Below are 8,809 nucleotides of genomic sequence, written 5' to 3' on the forward strand. Positions count from 1 at the left end.
CAGTTTGCAAATAATGAAATATATCACTTGTGAAGGCCGTTTTAGCATCGTGTATGCATATCACTTTCGGTTGCTCACTGAATTGAGGCACCGGATTGATCTTCCTGTAGAACAAAAACTGAGCATCCCTTATTTTCTGTTGCAGTCTCTAATGGAGTGTGCCACGAAGCTAAAAGAGGGCATACCAGATCAGATAGCCCACCATGGGTTGATCAAGCTTCTTGTGGAGGATGCGCTGCATTCATACAAGGTTCCCCTCTCATGGGAATCCTTCCGGAATTTGACAAAAGATGGAGACATTAAAATGTTGATCGAAGAAGCGGGTTCCTCCAGCAGTGAGGAACAAGAACCAGTGGCCGAGGGATAGAGAGAAAAAGGCCAGAAGACCCCGACCACAGTGCCGAAGAAAGAACAAAGGAAGAAGCATGAGGAAAAGGAGGACAAAGAAAAAGGTGGCACACCTATCTTGTCAGCAAGAGAAAAGAGGCTGAAGAGCAGAATGGACAAAGCCGAGGTGGTCCATGTCAACCCAAGTACCTCAATAGCACCTGCAACCAAAGCAAAAAGAAAAACTTAGGCAGGCAAACAAGCAAAGGTGGAGACACCTGTGTCTACGAAAAAGCAGAAAAAGGCTTCTACAGGAAGCCCGAAATTGCATAAGCAGGCTTCTACAGGAAGCCCGAAGACAGAGACAAGGGCTTCTACAGGAAACCCGAAATTGGAAAAAGGGGCTTCTACAGGAAGCCCGAAAATCATTGAGAAACAGGCTCCTACAGGAAGCCCGAAAATCATTGAGAAACAGGCTCCTACAGGAAGCCCGAGAGTGGCTGAAACCGGGTCTTCTACAGGAAGCCCAAAATCGGGAAAGAAAGGATCTTCTACAGGAGGCCCGGAAGTGGGCAAAGCAGGGTCTTCTACAGGAAGCCCGAAATCTGAAAAGGAGGGGCCCTCTACAAGGAGCTCTGAGAGAGCAAAACGCAAGAAAGAGAAGGCTGGTATTCTCGAAAAGGAGGCAGCAGCGGTGCTAGCCGCCCTCAGTACACCTCCAAAGCCGAAGGAGAAGAGAGAGAGTGAGACCCCTCTACCATCTGAAGCTAGGAGAAGCAAGAGGATAAACACGGGCAAGCCACAGCCTCCACCCAGCAGCCAAACCATTTTAGGGGATGTCCCTACTTCACCCAGTGCAAGAACCCCCTCTAAAACATTAGCCACCCCCGAGAGGGGAAGCCCAAAAATAACTTCCTGGACACGAAAAATAGGCCAATCACCTTCCGAAGCTCGGCTCAAGGAAATGGAACAGGGGGAAGAAGCGCCACCTTCATCACCACCAGGGGCAGCAAAGGCAGGGGCGCCAAAAACAGGAAAGGAAGAAGCGCCACCCTCGGCAGAAAAGGCAGGGCCGCCAAAAACAGGAAAGGAAAAGCATGCTCCGGGCTTTAGTTCTCGGCCAAGGACGAGGAGCCAGAGCAAAGTTGCTCAAGGATGAGCAAATAGTTTAGCTGGGGGGTGATGATGAACCCCAATTTTTGGTACAATTTGGGCTCATTTGGCCTACTTTCTTTGCTCAAACCATTCATCTTTTATTGCTTATGCATTCATTTCTTGGTTTATTCGTGTTGTTTGTAGGAAGAAGGGTAGGCATTCTATCTACGTGACTAATACATGATGATTTCAGGTTTTTGGCATTAAAAGGGAGCAAAGACCACGAGAAAGGAGACAAGGAGACAGTAAGGTGGCACTGCTGGTTTTTAGGAGAGGATGTCCACAGTCTTGGGGACCTTCCTCAGGATTCCCACCATAGCTCCGAGCTCCAACCAATCTCCCCACCGATCTTAGAGGCAGCCAACCGTTCTACAGGAACAACAATTACAACTGTTCTACAGGATCAGCAGTTTAACCTTCAGTTGGACAGCCGAGCTCCACAAATCAAGGAAACCTGTTGGACTATCATTTTGCATAAATACTGAGGCCGTAGCCTTTGATAGGAGCTTTTTGAACTTTTGCATTACTCTTGTAATTTCGAAGTACGAGCTACAGCTCGGTGTTGGTTCTTTTTGTAAGCCAGTTTTGGCATGACATCAGATTTTTGGTTATGAATAAAGGCAGGCAGATTTTGATCTCATTCTGAGTTTCTAAGGGAGCTATAGCTCTCAGGTTAGGGCCCAACCTGAGATCAATAGATCTCCTCGGTGTTGTAATGTTATTTTCCTTTCGTTCCAGCACTTCGTTTCTTTACTTTGACATGCAATTCGAATTTACAGTCTGCTGATTTAGTTTTTTATGAGATTGAATAGGATTAGTTTATGGTGAATTTGCTTCCAGTTGTTTAGGTTAGAATAGGATAGTTATAATTCATTGGAGCTCCAGAAAAAGGTTGTTAGAGATCACTGCCATCTCTACTTAGGGATTGGGGTGCAATCCATATCAACCACCAAAAAGAAACGCAGTTCTTCTCACATCCATGCAAGATGCAACAGTAACTTTAGTTGTAGATCCATCCATGCACTTTGGTCTTGATCATTACTTCTCCATTCCACTTCCATGCACGAGTTTCTTTCACAAATTGCACTGCTGTTCATTGGTTCAAAATAGCACAGTTAACATAGGTTAAAGAGTTCTCGTTTTTGGTGACATTCATAGACAATTTGTTTCATCTACACTGCTCCACACCATTCCATTACCTTCCTCGTCTTTTCAACCACACCTGAAGCCACTCAACCGACCTTTGTTCAGCTCGTTTACCTTCCAGCTCTCCCATTACTCACATAGCTCCATTTACTTAACCTTTCGTTGATCCCATCCTTCCAGCCATCAACCCATCGCATGCACTCTTTCTCCATCTGAGTTCTCTGCTCCTGATCCATCACCAGTTCCATCTCCATCTCACCTATCCTCCCACACCACTCCAACACTTCACCATCTCCCAAAACTCCCACGGTCGAACATCCTGTAGAATTGCACAGACTTCCTGTAGAATCCCTGAGTTTCCTGTAGGATCCCCTGCAGACTTCCTGTAGAAGCCTGCAAACTCGGTTGCTGAGCATCCGAACGTGGTAGACTTCTGTGGACTGATGCTAGAGACCCTCTGGGACCTCTCCTAGCCATCCTGACCTTGCCCACGCTTTCCTTCCATTTGAACCGCTCCTGCACAGTCAAACCCTAATCAAAAGCCTCATCACAATAAATCCAACCACTTAATGAAAAAATACAAAAACATGTCTTTTCAGATGCAAGTAGCTTAGATGCATGTATTTCATCTCACTGCAAGTAATGGCATTATTGGTAGAAGTTTCATTCGCAGTTTTGCATTGTAAGGGCCTAGCTAGTCAAATTAGGGTTTACTAGGGTTTTCATGCTTTGTTGGCTTTCAGTTTCTTTCTGCAAATAGATTAGTCTCCTTTGAGTTAGCTTTCGTCCATCATTCATAAATCTTCTTCTGTGAGCATATAGAAGTTGGCTTGAGCCCTAGCGGACTTGTGCCAGCTGACCAAGTGACAGCTGCGACAAGAGCTAGTACTTGTGCATACAGCACCGTCGCTTCCAAGTTTGTACGAACTACTGGGTTGATAAAATTAGAGATAGGAAGCTCCAGGAGTTGTAGCATTATTGCTACAATACTAGAGCCCACCAACCATCACAGGAGCAAGACTTCGCTCATGAGATAGAACAAGCACTTCAACAGTTGGATATAGATATGGAGCAATAAGAATTGGAATAGGACACCAACCTCATGCCTCATCATGAAGAGGTTGACTTACTCACTTCACCGCAGCCAGACGATAAGCAAGTCTCAAGTGACTAAGGAGGCACTGAGATCCTTGAAGATCAGCGAGAAGGAGAGATGCACAACATCTCATTCGATGAGTCTCAACATAGAGTTGTGTAGTCTCGGAGAGTGTCAACTCTGGATGATCATACATCTCTTGTGAAAGTTGAGGAACAAATGATCGTGTCTAACATGCACAAACATCCAGTAGCCTTGGCCAATGCTACCAAAGTGTATGCCAAAGCCACTAGCTCAAGTGTTCGCTTTCTGGATGAGAATTAGTGAATGGCTAAGGTACTTTAGACAAGCAAGAAAGGAGGAGAGTTGGTGACAGTGTTTGCCCGAATTGAACTGAAGAAGGCAACACTAAATGAAGTATTGTCATAGTTATGTGAGCATTGAGTTTAGTACCATTCATAAGGCAGTCATCCATATCAATGGATGTAGTAGCAATGTGCTAGAAGAGCACGTATCTTGGAAAACTTGCATGCTGCTATTGATTACATGCAAACATGGATGATGAGATGAAAGGGAGGCCCGCTTCACTTGCCTAAGATGATGAAGGCAAATGCGGTCGAGCTAAAGGCACATATTTAGAGACAAATCCGAAACTATGAAGAGCTCCCACATCTCATCACTAGTATATAGGCTTCCCATGCACGTGTATTCAAGAGTATGGATGTTGTGGTGCATGCACAAGCAATCCCATCTATTGGGACTCTCACTGAGGTGAAGACAAAGGCACAGGTCCAACTAGATCTTGACTTGTACTTCAACGAGTTGATGCACATTACCACCAACCCAGACTTTCCCATCAGTGCAAACATCATGCACAAGTATGTTGTTGGTCGGCCACATTCAAGACAATGATGCACATGCTTTCAGAAAAGTTAGAGAAAGGAGCCCGAGCAGTGTACCCAGATTCTATGGAGGCGAGAGTCAGGTTCCAAAAATATGTCACCTTGGAGAACACGGAAACCATCGTGGACTACTAATCTTGGCATCAGTATGTTACTATTGATCAGCATGAGGATGTTGAGGAGTTGGACTTCCATGGTTGTCTAATTCATAGTGATGTCTAGAATGTCTTGCTCAAGCCATTTTGTCTCACATGGGTACATGTGCATTTTAATGTAATGTCTTGTCAAGTGTAAGTCAAGTGTCGATAGTTGGATGTAACAATCATACAGTAGATGAAGTGTCATGAGGGTAGATGAACTGTCACAAAGGAGAATGTCAAGGGTCACCCCACCCTTTGATATAAATAGTCTTCATAACTCATTATATAGGCTTTTGATTAGCTAATCTTCCGATAAGACTATCTTGGAGAAAGCTTGGAAAATATTGTAACGAACCTTGGCTTCTCCACTACACAGAGCTAGTACATCTCTTTGGAGGAGCAGGTGGTTGTGGCTATAACGTTTCGCTATTGGAACTAGTGGTTGAAAATGGATGTATTGTATGACTCAAACTTACACTTCTTAATATAACAAAAGACAACATGTTTCATGCATATGTTGTATTATATTTTATGCTATCTGGATTACTCTAAATTATATATGTATATGTTTACTTACACGTGTATGTATAGCTATATGTGTATGTATGTATGAATCTTTCTAAATTGTGTTGTCTGTTTAACCATCACTTTGGATTGCTTGCTAACTTGCCTTCCATGTTGTGATGCATCTTCGCTTGTGTGTTCCCTTCTTAACTGTGTTCTATCACAGGTTTCCAAGGGGCGCACTCATAGCAACCCCTGTGTGTTAGAACCTCTCATGCACCTTCCTTGGCTCACTATAGCTGTCACACCCTTACTACCAATAGAGTTATCTTACTTGCCTTTGTGAAAAATCGCGGTCAAGGCATTACGGTATGACCCACTGCTGGGACTCCTACACCAAATGGTCTAAGGTATAATTACGAATTCTTACCGGGGAGATCCCCTGACATGTTGGTGGGTCCAGCACCATCAACATTTTTGGCACTAGAAGAAGGGCCAGATGACAAGCTATGTCCTCTCATCATATTTTAAACCTTTTCATATCTTTCTTGGATTCTTGTACTCTTCTCCCACCACAATGTTTTCGAAATCGCGAAGATGTCACCATCACAAGGGAGTTTTTTTATCACTTGTCCACTTACACATATGGTGGTGAAAGCAAGGTGGCCTAGCCTGAGTTCTTACATGAATTTCTTTCCATGCTTCATGAGGAAGATGGGTGTTTTGACAAAAATGCCAACTTGTTGCTTGCATACACACTTCACTAATCTCCACATTGGTGGTTGTGCAGCCTACCAGCTGCCGCCATTAAATTCACGATGGAAAAAGAAGATAATGGTTGTCTTCCGTTCTTGGATGTTTTCATCTCTAAGAAGGTGGATGGTTCCTTTTCTCATCAGGTATTTAGGAAGAAGACGCATACTGAGCAATACTTGCATGCTTCTTCGCATCATTTCCCCGCTCAGAAGTTAGGGGTTCTTAGCACGCTTGCCACCCGTGCTGTAAGAATTTCGGATGAGGAGAGCCTGGAAACGGAGAAGGCTCATCTCCTAGATGTTTTTGAAAAGAATGGTTACAATAGGCACCTCGGTCAAAAAGCCTTCCTCCGGGCCAAGAAGGAGCCTTCAATCCATAGGGTCCCTAAAGATCATATCATGGGTGTGAACCTTCCTTACATCCAGGGGACCACGGACAGGATTGCGAGGATTCTAAAGAAGTACGATGTGCCCGCAACTTTTAGACCTCTCAACACTATCCGGGGCTCCCTCAGGTCGGTGAAAGACCCGATTGACCCTAAGGACATGAAGGGCGTATATATCATTCCCTGTTCCTGTGGGACCCCTTATATTGGTGAGACTGGTCGCTCTATCAACCAACGGATTAGCGAGCATTCGGCTGACTTAAGGCATGGTAGGACCAAGTCCTCAGCCCTGGCTGAGCATGCAGAGAAGACTATGCATCATGTATGTATAGAGGAGGCTCAAGTCATTGCCAAAGTTGCGCAGTTTCACCATCGCAAATTTAGAGAGGCCCTGGAGATTGAGAAAAGGCCAAACAATCTTAATAGGGATGATGGCTGGAGGATTAGCAGTTGCTGGGTCCCAGCCTTGGCTTCCTAAGCCTCCTCATTCCCCGTTTGTTAGGTCTTAGGGTTTCTGTCTTCCCTCTCCCTTAGTTTGTTTTTGGCGGGTTGGTCCTAATATTGTGGAGTGTTTGAGTTTTTTAGGTTATTATTAATTTCAGGCTAATTAGTGTATTAACCGTATCCCGTTTATGATACTATTGGGTATATTTTAGTTAAATTTGAATTTTTGTTTCCTTAATGTCAATTGTTTATGCCTTTATATTTAGTTCTTCTATAACTCTTTTTAAACCATATAAGTAATAATTTAATTACCTAATGACAGAATTAACTTTAATAATTTTATTGGAATATTTATCTAATATAACTATCTTTTGCCCAATTATCTTACACCTAATATAACTAAATTTATATAGTTATTTACCTCACTAATAATTACCATTTATATAAATTAAATAAATAATTTACTATTATAATTATTAATTTATAATTTTATATTTATTTATTTATTTAATAAATAAACAAATATATTTTTATTATTGATATAGTTATTTAAAAAATAAATAATTTACTATTTTATTTATATATCTATATATTTAGTTATCTCCACCTAATATAACTAAACTTATATGTTTATATATGATTTTATATTTATTTACCTCACTAATAATACCATTTATATAAATTAAGTAAATAATTTACCTTTGCTATTATATGTATTAATTTATATTTTTATATTTATTTTTATTTAATAAATAAATAAATATAAATTATTATTTATATAGTTATATATTTTTAATAAATAAATAATTTATTATTACTTTATTTTTATATTTTTATATTAATTTGGTTATCTCACACCTAATTTTAACTAAATTTATATATATTTATTTATTTTTGATTTATTTATAATTTTATTTATTTAAATAAATAAATATAAATTATTATTTATATAGTTATATATTTTTAATAAATAAATAATTTATTATTACTTTATTTATATATTTATATATTAATTTGGTTATCTCACACCTAATTTTAACTAAATTTATATATATTTATTTATTTTTTATTTATTTATAATTTTATCATTGATATATTTATGTATTTCTTACCTTATATAACTAATTTTGACCTTGCTCCTTGAGTCAACCTTTGGCCAGGTAATCGTTGGTGTCTCTGCTCTAGCTATTTAAACAGGCTAAGCTGGATCTGTTCTTCAACTTGTCCTGACGATGAACCACACTGGTTGGTTCGAAACGCGTCGACAAAAGATTGGTTATGTGATTTTGCCGAAGATTATCTAAACAGAGTGCACTCACTTAAGAGCTTCTGTAATCTCATTGAAGATAGTTTCTATCATTTTGACCCATACCATCTTGACCAAAAACTGTTACAACAATGGAAGGCTCCACATGAATCGACTATGGATTTTTGGCAGTGCTTCCCTGCCTTACAGTTTCAAGCTCTGAAGAGCCAGATGAATTTTTTCTATCTTTGGGACCAATTTGAGTATTATGTTAACAAATTTTCTCATCCCAAGAAGAAGTTTGAAATAAAGCCTCGCTTCGTATTCTTCAGTGATGGAGCCGCACAATCTTAGAAGGATGCGGTCACTGTCACAAGTGACTTCCCGCCATCCCCTCATCAAACAACTCCACCACTGTAGAGTGATGTTGAGGATCATGCTCACACACCTGTTCCGCTGTCACATACTCCCAACATCACTTCACTTAATTTCATGGAGATTTTGTTGTGATTCCATCAAGTTTTCATATGAATTTTGTTCCACAACCTTTGCCTTCGCACTTGGTTGTTCCTCCAGATGATACTATCTTGTTTTCTTCCATTCTGGACTCTACACTTATTGTGAACGATGAACAAGCACTAATGGAGTTGGTGTTTCACAACCAACATGCACTATCATTCATGAAGAGTATGAGTGGGAGCTTGAGAA

The sequence above is a fragment of the Pinus tabuliformis genome, chromosome 2_1, assembly GCF_031772625.1.
Source record: "Pinus tabuliformis cultivar Carrire ecotype Pingquan chromosome 2_1, CPIR1, whole genome shotgun sequence".
Classification (NCBI taxonomy): Eukaryota; Viridiplantae; Streptophyta; class Pinopsida; order Pinales; family Pinaceae; genus Pinus; species Pinus tabuliformis.